The sequence below is a fragment of the Thunnus maccoyii genome, chromosome 6 (genome assembly GCF_910596095.1).
Source record: "Thunnus maccoyii chromosome 6, fThuMac1.1, whole genome shotgun sequence".
Classification (NCBI taxonomy): domain Eukaryota; kingdom Metazoa; phylum Chordata; class Actinopteri; order Scombriformes; family Scombridae; genus Thunnus; species Thunnus maccoyii.
The window spans coordinates 7,797,991-7,812,101 of record NC_056538.1 but is presented as its reverse complement, the minus strand read 5'-3'; the positions used below and the strand labels follow the sequence as shown (position 1 = coordinate 7,812,101).

The 14,111-nt window shown below is 43.1% G+C and overlaps 1 protein-coding gene across 3 annotated transcripts in view; it reads right to left on the bottom strand.

The window, feature by feature from the left end:
- The window catches only part of dpf1 (D4, zinc and double PHD fingers family 1), a 45,714-nt gene that overhangs the window by 27,741 nt on the left and 3,862 nt on the right, over positions 1-14,111 (bottom strand). Inside the window, exons 1-2 of one of the 3 annotated variants that reach the window (XM_042415310.1) lie at positions 7,516-7,525; positions 7,205-7,245 (exon numbers count right to left, since the gene is read on the bottom strand). The exons of the other annotated variants lie outside the window; for them this stretch is intronic. The gene's annotated coding sequence lies outside the window, so the exon portion shown is untranslated. Of the gene's footprint in view, positions 1-7,204; positions 7,246-7,515; positions 7,526-14,111 lie in introns of those variants that run through there. 3 annotated transcript variants of the gene reach the window in all.

Below are 14,111 nucleotides of genomic sequence, written 5' to 3'. Positions count from 1 at the left end.
TGGTCTAACCCTGTCTCCTGTTCCCTGCAGTCCCGTCTGCTCTGACTCCCATCCGTTTCTTGTTCCCCACAGTCCCGTAAGCCTCAGCCCCACATTCCCAACTCCAAGCCCAAGCCTCACCCTGAGGTTCCCAGCTTCCAGCCCAATCCTCCCCAGGCCTACATCCCATTTCCTCCCTCCTTGCAATAAATACCTTGTCCAACCATGTTCCTGTCTCCTTACCTCTGAGTGTCAGCACTTGGGCTCACCTGCTCCACCCCCATGTGACACTGGCCCACCAGAATAAAACGCTGTTACCAATACAGTAAACACCCGTTCCAAAATTTTTAGCACAATCAATTATTACTACTTCATCTTTAAACACACATGCCTCACCCAACACACACTAACCATAATGGCCTGCCACCATCAAACCACACACACTCACTTCCCTTGTCTTCCATTACTGGTGATCAGATGGAGAAGCTACAGTAAATCCAACAGATAGATGCTGGAATGAAGTAAAGTTCACAGGTTATGATTGTAGGTATTCTACTGTATTCTGAAGTTTTGACAGGTAAATGTCCCAGGCTGATGGTCAGAGCACAGACAGGCACAGAGAGAAGATATATAGTGTATTACAGAACAGATGAAACACCAAAACACTACACACAACATGATTTGTAAGAAAGTTTGACTTTAGACATTAGAAATTAAAAGAAATACCTTTTAGACGTACTATAAAACACTTCTTTTTGATGAATTCATTGTAGGATCACTTTACTTGTGGTGTGCTGAGAGTTTAACACTACTGAGTTATTGATTTTTCATTACACAAATACATGCAAATAAATTAAAGGGCAAAGGGCAAATAAATTGAATTTTGCAGTGAGAGTGCAATTGTTGAAATGTGTTAAGTGTTGTGCAGAGCAAGTTTAGAGATGAGATATAAGAGGTATGTGTTTTGGAAATTGTGCTCATATGCAGAAAATAGGTATAAGCAAGAGGAGAAAACCTGTAATATTAGTGTTGCTAGTATTCATGTTGCTGCAGTTTGACCCTTAAAAAGGGGGGTAAACAACGGCAGTATGGCATGTCAAAAAGCAAATTTTAAAACTTTTTTCCCATCCATCATGTACAAAGTTTAGTAAAGGACAGATTAAATTTGTTGTTCAAAGGATAGTTTTGCAAAAAAATTCTAAATTGCAAACTAACTCTTAAAGCATTGCATGTGCTGAAAGATTCATCTTGATCCAAGGAATCCAAGAAAATACACATGTGGGGGTTGTAAGCTGAAATGGAAATGCTTCAGTTCTTTCTAGGCCCAAGGCCAAAATTTTGCAGAAATTTGTTAAATAGTTTTTGAGATATCTGCTAATTAGATTAATTAAACCGCAACACACTGTAAAAGAATAAAAATGAGCACATATTCATCATTGAGTGGAATAAAAACAAAATTATGTTTGAAAAGATATGACTTTTTGACTAGACGCTCGAACAAAAAGAAAACTATTTTCAAGTTTAATGTCCTTAAAAGCTGGATTAAAACAGTTTTTTCTTCACATAAAGGAAGATGGGGAAGAAAAGATCCTATTGTGAAAATGTCAAGTAGAATCAACTGTCCTGGTTGGAAATAAGGACAAATTCAACTCTACCATCAGATGCAGCAGATGCTGGTGAGGTCTGACAGCTTGTGTCTGGCATCTTCAAAACCTCCTAAACCAGTTCTGCAATCTCGCGGGCCAACGCTAGACGTATGACATTTAAAGGATGTGATCAGGGCAACAATATGTGGGGCATGCTGCGCTCATGTCCATTAATGTGTCGTTGGGACTGAGCTGCTTTCTTCTCTGTCGAAGATAATACTGTATGCTCCTTTACGGCTCAGCGCCTGCAATTGGTTGCGCATTTGACCATTAGAGTATTTTATGGCTGCATTGGAGGTGCATCACCAAAACTTTTCTTCTCCTCATTTCACTTTGTTTTAGTGCTGTGTATGAAGAGTGCAGTGGAATAGAGGTCTCTCCAAAAAAGTAGCAGGTTAGATCCAGAGCCCCTGACCTGCTCACCAATCATAAGGTGCTACGGATAAAAGCAATACCTAAATGCCTGAATTTCATATAAGAGTTTTTACCACCAGAAGGCTGGTCATCTGAGAGGCAGCCATCAAAGTCATCACAACTATACCTGCTGTTTGCATATAAATAGTCATGAGGAGGGAGAATAAAAACATACACACACTGAGGGGTGCTGAAACACCCACATACATTGAAAAAAGCAGAGGCCCAGAAACCCTTACATGCTGTTTTTTTTTAAATATTAAGTGGAACATGGTGAATAAAAGACTTAGACTTCAAGGCTACACCAGTGACCAAACTGAAATACCAGAGAGAGAGAGAGAGAGACTGAGTGAAAAAAAGAAACATTCAAAATGTAAAACAGCTCACCACTGAGCTCCCCATCCACCTCCTCCCTCACCACCCTCTCACTTCAAATCCACTCTCCACCATCCCTCCATCACCTCCATCCCTCTCTCCTCCGCTGCCTTTAGAGGTATTGGAATAAGTTGGTCCCCCCTCGATAATAAGTTGACGGCTGTAGAAAATGGCTTCTTTCAATTTGGGTGCTCCCAATCTCATATTGTGATAGGGGAGCTGCATGACTGTTTGCACATTTGGAGGCTTGTACACGAGAGGAGCTGAAGGACTAGAAGTGGAGGCTGAGAGGGAGATACTCAAAGAGAGGAAGAAGCGTGAAGAAAGAGAGAAGGAAAGAGGGAATCAGAAAGGCAGTAGCGGTATAGAGAGAGAGAGAAGGGGGAGAAAACAGAAGGAGAGGCAGAAATACAAATAGACAAGGAGAGAAGGGATAGACAAAAAGTCAGACAGATGATGGACAAAGAGCGAAGAAGGTAGAGTGAGTGACAGAGCAGGGTGACCTGTGAAAAGCTCGTTCCTCTTCAAGGACGTGGCTCACTAATAACTCTTCATCTTTGAGTTCTCTGTCATTTAAGAGAGGGCTGCAAACACATTTTTCTGCACCATAAAAGCTCTAAATCAGCTGCAAATACCCATCAGAGAAAAAGCAGACAACATTTATTGATTGAAATTAATAATCTTCTGCTCTCAGATTTGATTCAGTTTAACATTGCATTGTGGGGATGGCAAAGGGCGTGATCAGCAAACATTCTCTCAAATGCTATCTCATCTGCTTGCCATTTTGCTAAGTAAAATAGGGGAGGGCTGGGACAAAAGTATCAGGGGGACGGTTGCAACACCGACCTTTTCTCTTGTAACACAGAAGTCAGACACATGCAAGTACACACGAGGTACACCCTGGCATTGAGTCTGCAGCCAAAAATCAGCTCAATCTGATCAGTTTCGTTTGGTAAGTAAAAAATACAAAACAGAAGTGTTTTCTGTTTTTAATGTTTATTTGTTGAAAATTGTAAACCTGTAGACCTATCCGTAGGCTAAGTATCACTGAAGGTTTAATATATCATGCTAGCCCATCTTTGGTGCTAACCAGGATAAAGTTGGGAGGACAAAAGTGACATGGTGTTACAAAAGTAACATGGTGTTACTTTTGTCACGCTATTACTGTATTAAAGATGTATTTCTTTACTCTTTATGTTTGCAGGAATTGCCTAGGGGTAGGGTGAGGAAGAACAACAGAGATCCAACCAGTCCAGATGTGTATGCTAGAGCATGTCAAGCTGTTTTATCTGAGGGAGAGTCTGTAAGAGGTGCTGCTAAGGCTCATGGAGTATGCACCACCACATTATACAGACATGTAAAGAGGAAAAATGAGGACAGCGCTGCACATGCTCCAGGTTACAGGGCTCACAATAGGGAGTTCTCTGAGGAGCAAGAGGGTAGGCTCAGAGATTATCTGCTAAAGGCTGCAGATATGTACTATGGGCTGAGTCCTCATGAGGTAAGCTTAGATAATTGTGACAGTTCATGTTAGAGAATGTCAGGCTTTATTGCTAAGGCTCATGGTGTGTGAGAAAAAAACAGGGTCAGCATTGCACATGCACCAAGTTACAGGGCTACAATACCACAATACCAAATATGAAATCAATTTCATGTCTTCAGAATTCAATGACAAAGTTCATAATCATTCATAAATTAGCCTAAGTTCATGCAAATTCATAAGTAATTGATTGATTGAATTAAAGTCACAAGTTAAAAACAATAAATAGATATTACAGTTCATAGGTTAAAAAATGTTGTCAAATGCATAAATAATTAATAAGTTGAGATAATTAGGTTCAAAAACACATATAGTTCATGGGTCAAAAATGTTAATAATTCATTGTGGCCCTTTAATGTCCTCAGGTTTGTAGGCTTGCCTACCAGCTGGCCAAGAGGCATGAATGTATCAGTTATCCGAAGACCTGGGATGCCCACTAGATGACTGGGAAGAACTGGTTCACTGGCTTCCTAGAGCAGAATCCCCATCTTTCCATTCATCATCCTCAGGCCACCAGCCTTTCGGGGGCGACAAGCTTCAATCCAAATAATGTGTCAACCTTTTTCTCAAACCTGTCCAAAGTCCTGGACCACCACTGTTTCCAAGCAAAAGATGTGTGGAATGTTGATGAGACCAGCACAGTCACTGTTCAAGAGCCCAAAAAAATAATTGCCAGCTTAGGAATGAAGCAGATTGAAGCAATCACATCTGTGGAGAGAGGTACATTAGTCACCATGGCATTAGCGGTCAATATTCAGGGTAACAGCATACCACCCCACTTTGTGTTTCCTCACAAGATTTCCCACGACCACTTTGTCTGTGATGGGCCCACAGGCTGCATTGGCTTATGCAGTGGGTCAGGGTGGATGCAGGAAAATGATTTCTTGACATTCCTGAAGCACTTTGTGACACCTCTTGCTGGAAGGCATCGAGTATTGCAGAGCCAACAGTGTAGTGCTACTACTCCCCACCTCTCCACCCCCACTGCTCCCACTAGTACCAACCCCTCGATCACAGTCTTTTCAGCCCCCTGAAAAGATACATCAACACAGCTATGGATTGCTGGATGTTGGGAAATCCTGGAAAAACCAATACTATTTATGACTTACCAGGTATTGTGGCAACAGCGCTTCCATCTGCTGCAAGACTATCCAACACAGCAGCTGGCTTCAGGTGTACAGGAATTTGGCCCTTTATCTCCAACATCTTCAGTGAGATTTCTCACCTGCTTATGTGATGGATAGACCTTCTCCATCAACCACTATGGAGCCAGCACCACCTGCCCAGGATGAACCAGCACCAACCACATCACTCATCTCAGCCAGTCCTTTCCACTCCACTGCTGAGGCTCAAGATGAAGACTTCAGTCCAGAGGTGCTCCAGCCTTTCCCCATGGCTGGACCTTGAAAGGAGCAGAGAAGGGGGAGAAAAAGATCAACCGCCATCCTCACTGACACCCCTGTGCAGTAAGTCTTGTGGGAGGATAAGGCAAAGTGGATGGAAGCAGTGGAAGCAGACAGAAAGAGCCTGTCAAGCCTACCAAGCAAGGAAGTGGTCTTCCTCATGCAGGTAAAGAATCAGAATGCCTTGTTTGTGGTGTGACTTCATCTCCTCCAGGCCAGGTAAAGTTTGGGTGCAGTGCGTGTTCTGTGAAGAGTCGGCACACAGGCTTAGCTCTTGGTTAAAACCTGAGGCGAAGGTCCAGGAACTACCTGACACCCAGACTCTCTGGTGCCATGACTACCATGGATGGATGCTGTGTCCAGGCCCTGTGGTGTAGCTGCATCATCAGTCAAAGGGGTGAGAAGACATATAGCAGGCCAGGGGGCCAAACTGGGTGGACTAGCGTATCCACCCCCAGCGGGGGGGGTTGTCGGTTGCCATCAGGGAGAACCAGAGAGGGCTCTGGGAGGAAGCTGGCCATTACATTGTCCCTCTCAGACAGGAGCAATGGCCACCCGCCCGGCCAAAGGGAGGCAGAGGGGAGGCACTCCCCTTTCCCACTCCCAGCCCTCAACAGTGGAATCCGGACTGTAAGCCACTAGGGGCTTAGCAGACAGCGGAGTCGCCCACTCACGCTGCGCATAGCCAAAGATGGGCACCATTTTGGCAATGACAACACAAGGGCGAGGCTTCCCGCATGGCTAGGCCAGGAGGCCTGTGGTGAAATCCTCGGTAGCAGCCTTGGAGGGCGGCTGTGGTGGCAGCGGAGTCACCATCCTGACAGGGGCCAAGGCAAACAGGCAGGGCAGGTTGTCAAGCAGATAGCGGTGGGCTGCTGGCAGGTCATCATCTTTAAATAGGGAAGCAGGGTCTTCCTCCTCATAGATGTGACATTCATCCTCCTCATCGTATTCATCCCATGGTTTGGACCAAGTCGTTGTGTTCTCCACCACTGGCACAGGACCAGACGGACTCGGTGAATTTGTGTCGCCACTTGAGTTCCTCTTGGGGGCACGCAAGGCAGGTGAAGAAAGCGTCACCCCCAGCCTGGTGCCGCCAACCCAGGCAGCAGAAACAGGATTCGTAAGAATTTGCCAGCGGCATAGGTGAGGCATACGAGATGCAGGACTTGCTAGTAGACATGATGACTTCTTCTGCGACACTGGATGGTGAAATGAAGTTCACAGGTGATGATTCATTCTCAAAAGTGGCTGAGTGAAAATGGAGATGAGCAGCGAGTGCACTGGGCTTTATAGGTAGAGGGTGTTACGCGGTTGCTACACCCCAAATGGGCGGTGAGTGCAAGACATTTCTCAGGTGCCAAGGCGGAGCCTCGTAGGGTAAACCAATAGCAAAGCCCGTTAGAGGGTGGATCACGTACAACATAGACATGTTTGTGCACCATCCATTGTTCAAGGCTATTATGTATTAGTTTTTAATGTAGGCTCATGTTCTAAACAAGTGACTGAAAAATGTCAGTTGATCAGTTTTACTTAATTGATTATCTTTGTGTCTACACAACTGATATTAATAGGTTAATAGGTTAAAAAAAAAAAAGTTCTCTGGTCCATTTATTTAATTGATTATCTTTGTGTCTAGGCCTATATCCTACTGACATTGATAGGATAATGGACCCTTATCACTGCAGACATTTTGACATGTCATAAATGGATAAACACAGGTGTAACCGTTAAAAAATAATTAACTATTCATTATTCTATATAGCTACACCTGATTAACCCTCTATGACAAGTCAAAATGTCTTGTGGACAGAGCCTAAGAAAAAACATTACCTGAAACAACTTACTTCAAGTGAAGTTGCTGGTCGGTTTGGTTTGACTGTTCTTGCTGTTCATGAAAAAGAGAAATGCATGATTTGGAGATGGAGTGCACATGATGGGTAAGGATTTGTGACAGTTTAAACATCTTAAATTCCAATCCAATGTTATTAATAGGAGAAAATGGTGATTATGCACTAAGGTGAGTTTGATGCATTGCACTAATTTCATACAATAGCAACATTTAATGATAAACTGATTTGAGAGTAACATAGTTATTTGCTTGGATGACTAACTGAAGCATTAATGAGCGTTATATGCCAGAATATTAAGTACTTACTTGTTTTGTGGTCGATTTATCCAACCATTACTTTTGTCCCATGCCTGTGTTTCTTTCATCCCAACAGAGAGGGCCAAAAGCAGCAATGCGCAATGTCAATTTCCGGTCTAATTGCGTCCGACGCATTTATCCAAAATGAAAAATAAAAAAAGATTGATATTGGTAGAGGACATGTGTATGTTGCTCAAAATAAAAATATGGTTACTCTAAATAAATGCATATCTGTGCAAAGAGGGAAATACAAAAAAGTTATACTTTTGTCCCAGCCCTTCCCTGGTAATTCAGCAAGGGACACCCTGATAATGCTGAGTTCTTGAACAACTTGTCAAAATGTAAATAGAAAGCATCAAAGCACCAGCTAAATGCTGGTCAGTTTTACATGTGGCAATGTAGCAGAGACTTAAAAGAATAGTTTGACATTTTGTTGTAAATATGCTTATTTGTTTTCTTGCCAAGAGTTAGATGAGAAGATTAATACCACTCTCGCTCTGTACAAAGGTAACAAAATGCAGCTGCCAGCCCCTCCAAAGCTCACTAATTAACATGTTATATCTTGTTTGTTTAAATAGGTTTTTGTACAGAGCCAGGCTAGCTGTTCCCCTGTTTCAAGTCTTTGTGCTAAGCTAAGCTAACTGGTTGCTGGTTGTAGCTTTATATTTACTGCACAGTTTAGAGCGCCATTAATGTTTTCATCTAACTCCCTGCAAGAAAGAAAATAAGCGTGTTTCCCAAAATGTTGAACTGTTCCTTTAACATTGACAAGGAAGAAAGGCTCAGCCATACAGATGTCAGCACAGAGGATTTTTCCTCTAGGTAGAGGGAGAAGTTATAACAGCTGCACCACTCTGGCCTGTGGCCGCGCAGGTTGCTGAAAACACAGACCACAGAGAGAGGCATCGAGAAACCAAACTGCCCATCATCAAACCACACATCCTATGAATGAAAGCTGAATCCTAATTTTACACCAACACACACACACACACACACACACACACACACACACACACACAAACAGAAGGCAAACCAATCATTCTGTTAGGTAGAACAGGTGGACCCAAATGCAGGAAACTGCAGGCTGAGCGAGGCTGAAGAATAACTTCTTTATTTAAGACTTGTGCAGGCATAAACAAAGCTGGCAGGTCAAAGCAAAACTGAAACAGAATGCAGCAAAAACAGAGCAAACTGAACAAAGGAGCCAACAATACTGAACTGAAAACCAGGGCTTAAGTACAAACTGAACTAATGAAACAACAAGGAACAGGTGGCAAGACACAAGGGCAGGCTGGGAGCTGATTGGCTGGGGAAGACACGGGGAGCAGGGCAGGGCTAACAAGACTGAATGCAGGGTAGGTGTGAGGGGAAGAGCAGCCTGAGGAGGAGTACATGAACACAGGAGGAAAAAACCAGAGCAAACAGAAAACCAAAAACCCAGAAACACAATGAATACAGTCTCACTAATAAAGGCAACTTAAATGATATCATGCCAAAAGTCTTTAAAGATACAACTCAAAACAGTTTTCTGCCACTCAGCCCAGTCCAAACAAAAAGGCAAAAAAGTCTGAGGGCCTCTGGAGGAGTGGTGGAGAATAGCTAGGGACACAGAGTCAGACTGTGAACAGAACCATAACATGTTCAGAGTGAAATCTTACACTTTCTGTCATTTTCATTTTTGCCATGTTATCAACATTCAGATTATCTAGAATATCTAGATTTTTTTTTATTAATTTTTTACAATATTTAGTTATGATCATTTTATAAAATTTGTATTGTAACTGAAATATAAAAAACGGAATCGATATTGAATCAAATTGGAAATTGAATTGGGATTGGGTTGTGGGTTGAGGAATATGAAAATAATTACTGTAAATATAATTAACTGGCCAATGGATGTGGGATTTAGCTAAAATAAACGATTACCTATGTAGCTAGCAATATTTGCCTGTCCAGCCGATGGCCAGGTAACATCACAGATGTCGGCGCAGCTTCCATTTTGGAAGTAGTTTTGAACTATAACGTGACGTCTTGATTGAACGCTCAAATGTCAGTGTCAGTGTTTGCTGGGGCTAGGCTACTAGCTACTAGCTTAACGGTGTGTTGTTGAAGTGGTTAGTAGAGCATCAATCCCCTTTTTCAAATGTGTGAAAATGAAATGCAATTAGTTATACACAATTGCATTTTAGAAATATCAGAATAGTTTGCCTTGCGAGATGGTTGGCTAGTACCAGCTAAAGCTAGTAGCCATCCGTCAATCTGGTTGTTTAGCCTTCTGGCTCACTAGCTAGTCGTGACTTGTGAAAGAGCAGACCACAGACCACGATGTTGCGAGAAAGGATGACTGATCTGATGGTCATTGCAGTCGAGGCAGAGAGAACCCAGGAAGTGAACTTGGGGAGAGTTAGAGATTCCTTTTGGAGTCTTGCAGACAGATTTTAGTTAGGCAAGAAAATCCTACACTTGGCTATTTTTGCTTCCCCCCTCTCGCTCTCCCTAGTTATATCAGTGTGTGTAGGTGTGATTACAGGTTATATGTACTTGTACTTGCTAGTGGTGATGATGGATTTTTCAAGCAGTTTGAAAAATAGGTTACTACTGCTCAGTCTGAGCTTTTATTGGCAATGAAGCAGACGCTGCTATGGGATGTCAGCACAGGCTCATCTGTACTCATGCTGCTTCCTTTGCATTGTGTTTGAAAATACAGCTGTTACCATGTTGGCAGATTCATTTCATCTGTGGCTTTATTATCTATGTTCTCTAAATTAATTTGCATTGTGGATATAGTCATTTTATGTGAATTTATGCCCCTTAAAATTTTGGGGTGAAGCAGACAAGATTTAGCTCTTTTTCAAGAAAAGTGGCAGCAGTGTAGAAGCGATTGAATAAGTGAGTGTCATTTTCATTAACTGTAACAAGACAAATAATTGACATGAAAATCTTTAAATAAATATACAACATTTACCCTAATATAAAGTGAGATGTTACTGAGTCACAAAAACTTATTTAGTGAAGTTTTAAAATAATTCCCCCAAAGTCCTATATATGTCAAATTGCAGAAAATTGCGTCATCATTTTCTTTTTTTTTCTGGGGTAGGACCCCCATGCCCCCCGCTCTAATTGTGCACCCCACCCCCAGAATTTTGGCTTGCATGTCACCCCCGGAGAGAAATACTAGCAGCTTTAGTAATTAACTGCATGGTGCCAACTCTCCAACAAACTGGAGCTGACTACCAAAAATGTCCAGGCAGACATGACAGAAATGACAATCACACAGACCTGCACTGTGCAAGGGCACAAAAACAACACAAAGGACACCTCTGTACACGCGTGCTGCATACATGTGCACACACATGGGCGCACCAGTGTATGCTACCAAATTCACGCTTGTACAAACAGTCTTTAGGCACAGCAAGGAGGACATACACTAATATGCATGCAGAAATATAACAAAGAAATACATGTTTGCACATACAGTAAAGACAATAACATAAACCTCCCGTCACAGACATACACACCAAATCAAGATTAGATGAAGAAAGGGAATGAGAATGCCTGGAGCTTGTAGTGTGTGTGTTTGTGTGTGTATATGAGTATGAATCCTGAAGCCCACACTGAGCAGTCTGCCTCAGCCTGCACTAAGCAAACAGCAGGGAGGGAGAGGCCTCCATGAAAACACCGTAGAAACTGGTATCACTTGGAGCGCACACACACACACACACACATGCGCTGCTGACAGACAGTAGACATACAGCCTTCCTAAAAAGCACAGCCACCCCACCAGGCCCACCCTGGGTAAGCTATTGTCTGAATCTCTGGGTGATCCCTCAAGTCCCATCCAGCAGAAGCAGTCCACTTCAGCACATACTGAGTCTCAGCCTGGTGTTGCATCCACACTAAAACTTAAACACACACACACACACACACACACACACAAACACATTCACTGCCGGCAGCAGTTTCTGGTTACGGTGCAATTAACCACACCAATTAGCTTGTTCTCCGACTAAAAGAGAAACAGAGGGCTCCCCCTAGAGGTGAAATCACATCATTGGAAAATCTGATGAGAAATATGAGGGAATTATAAAAATTAGTCCACAATTACAAAAAAAATGTTGACGCCAACAAAGGATTTCATTTCAATGGTGGTTTCCAACTGGGTGAAATGAGGTAATTAAACTGGAAGGAAATGAAGTAGTCCACATGTTAATGGCTTTATGAGGGCTGAGGGCAGATTGTATGGGAGTGTTTTGTACTTTAGGTTTGTTAGCAAATGCTGCCGAGACTATGGCTGTTAGCGCTATGTGCATGTGTGTGTGCATGTGTGTGTGTGTGTGTGTGTGTGTGTGTGTGTGTGTGCGTGTGTGTGTGTGTGTGTGTGTATATGGGTTCGTTCTTAGCCTGAAAAAAACACTTGTGCCTAGTCTGTACACCTGGTCTAGACACCTGTCTCATCCACCATTGTCCATCTGTGCAGTTACTCACACAGAGATGCATAATATAGAGACACACATATTGGTGTTTTCTGGCCGAAGGAGCTTTGTGTGTGTGTGTGTGTGTGTGTGTGTGTGTGTGTGTGTGTGTGTGTGTGTGTGTGCGCGCGCGCGCACACAGTGAAGAACTAATATCAGGCGGCCTACTGTACTGTTCCTCCCCTCCCCCCACCACAGTCCTTCCATGGCTGAACTCAACAGATTAAACTATGCAATATCACCCTTACCAATTCATCCCGCTTCCTCCTCACCCTCACCCTCCACCTCCCCCCATCCACACCACCCTCAATTCAATTTCTTCTCCACTCTCCTCCTCTCTCTCTCTCTCTCTCTCTCTCTCTCTCTCTCTCACTCTCAGTGAAATGATTTGTCTTTTTTCTCTCTTCCCCCAATCTGTGTGTGTGTGTGTGTGTGTGTGTGTGTGTGTGTGTGCATGTGAACACATTTTCCTGTTCTTCTGAAGATTGCTAGGCTGCAGTGGCAGGGAGATATATATATACATATATATATTTATATAGAGAGAGAGAGTACTAAAATGGCAAACACAGTTCTACAATAAAAAGAGGGAAACACACACATTCACACACGTTGGAGTAAATGCAGTCCAACTCCTACAGTATGAGTGAATTAAGGGTAATTAAATGGGTATAGACACCTCTGTGTTTTAGTGTTTGTGTGTGTGTGTGTGTGTGTGTGTGTGTGTGTAGTGACTGAGTGCATGTCGGTCAGAAACACAAAGAGGCCACACACTCAGTTTGACAGTGACAGACAGAAGTGTGTGTTTGTGTGTGTGTGTGTGTGTGTGTGTGTGTGTGTGTGTGTAGCAGTGTCTGCGCAGGAGTGGACGTCTGCCACACTACCAGCTGGAAAACGTCAGTTTGCCGAAATCGCTGTCACAGCACTGTGTCTGCGCATGTGTGTGTATCTGCAACTGACTGTTTGCATATTTGAACATGACGAGAGATGTGACAGACAAGAAAGGAAGCGTGAGGAAGGTAGACAGAGGCAGAGCCATGCAACAGATTGTGTCATTCCTGTCAGCGCTTTGTGTTACCTGCTTTGTGCGATTTTAATGAAGTGCTGTGTGTGTGAGCATGTTCATCATTTCCTGTGTGTGTATCTCACGATGTCCACTGGGTGTGGTAATCCAGGAGTCACTTTAAAACTATGAATCATGGGCTTTTCCCTGTATGTATGTGTGAACATCTCCTGTTTGTGGGTTTGCATCTTTTTACACTACATATGCATGAACGTATTATGAACCTATTATGCATGCTGAGTATGAGTGTTTGTATTTGTGTGTGTGCATGCATATCTGGTCTGTGTGTGTGGGTGTATATAGCCCATAGCTAGCTGCAGTGTGTATTGAGGGCAGTACATCAGGGTAAGGCAATCTGCCTCTGAACAGCTCCTTCAGGTGAGATTTATCACCACTGCACTTGGCCTCTTATTATGGCGATGGATTCCCTACCTCTGTATCTGGGCGTGCACGTGTGAGTGCATGTGTGTGTGTGTTTTCTTAGCTGCCACCCCCCTCACCCCCCACCTCCAAGTCTGCATCCTTATTAAAGTGCTGCAGAGAAAAGCAGCCATTGGTTTGTGTTAACTCCACCCTCGACAACTCCTGATAAAGATCCACTGGACACGCACAGACACTGGGAATAATATAAATGGGGAATGACACGAGAGAAGAAATAATGCTGAGGAGGAGAGGAGAGGAGAGGAGAGGAGAGGAGAGGAGAGGAGAGGAGAGGAGAGGAGAGGAGAGGAGAGATTTGAGTTGCTTCATTCTCTTGCCTCTCTCACCACACCTTTTCTTTTCCTTTGGACTACAAGTTAGAGCCCCCACAGAACTACAGATTCCAAATTTCCTGGATGGAAATCACGCAAGGTCCCAAAGCAGTGGAGCTGACTGACAGTCAGTTAGGTAGCACTAAAGAAATAGGTCATTGAGCTAAAAATACTTATCTATGTCTCTCTCTTTCTCTCTCTCTCTCTCGGTCTCTCTCTATACTGTCTTCTTAAAAAAAAGTAAAACAGATAGAAAGTCTAAATAAGAGGATGATGAAAGGAATAACTCAGAAAAAGAAATACCCGTAAAAACATCAGACC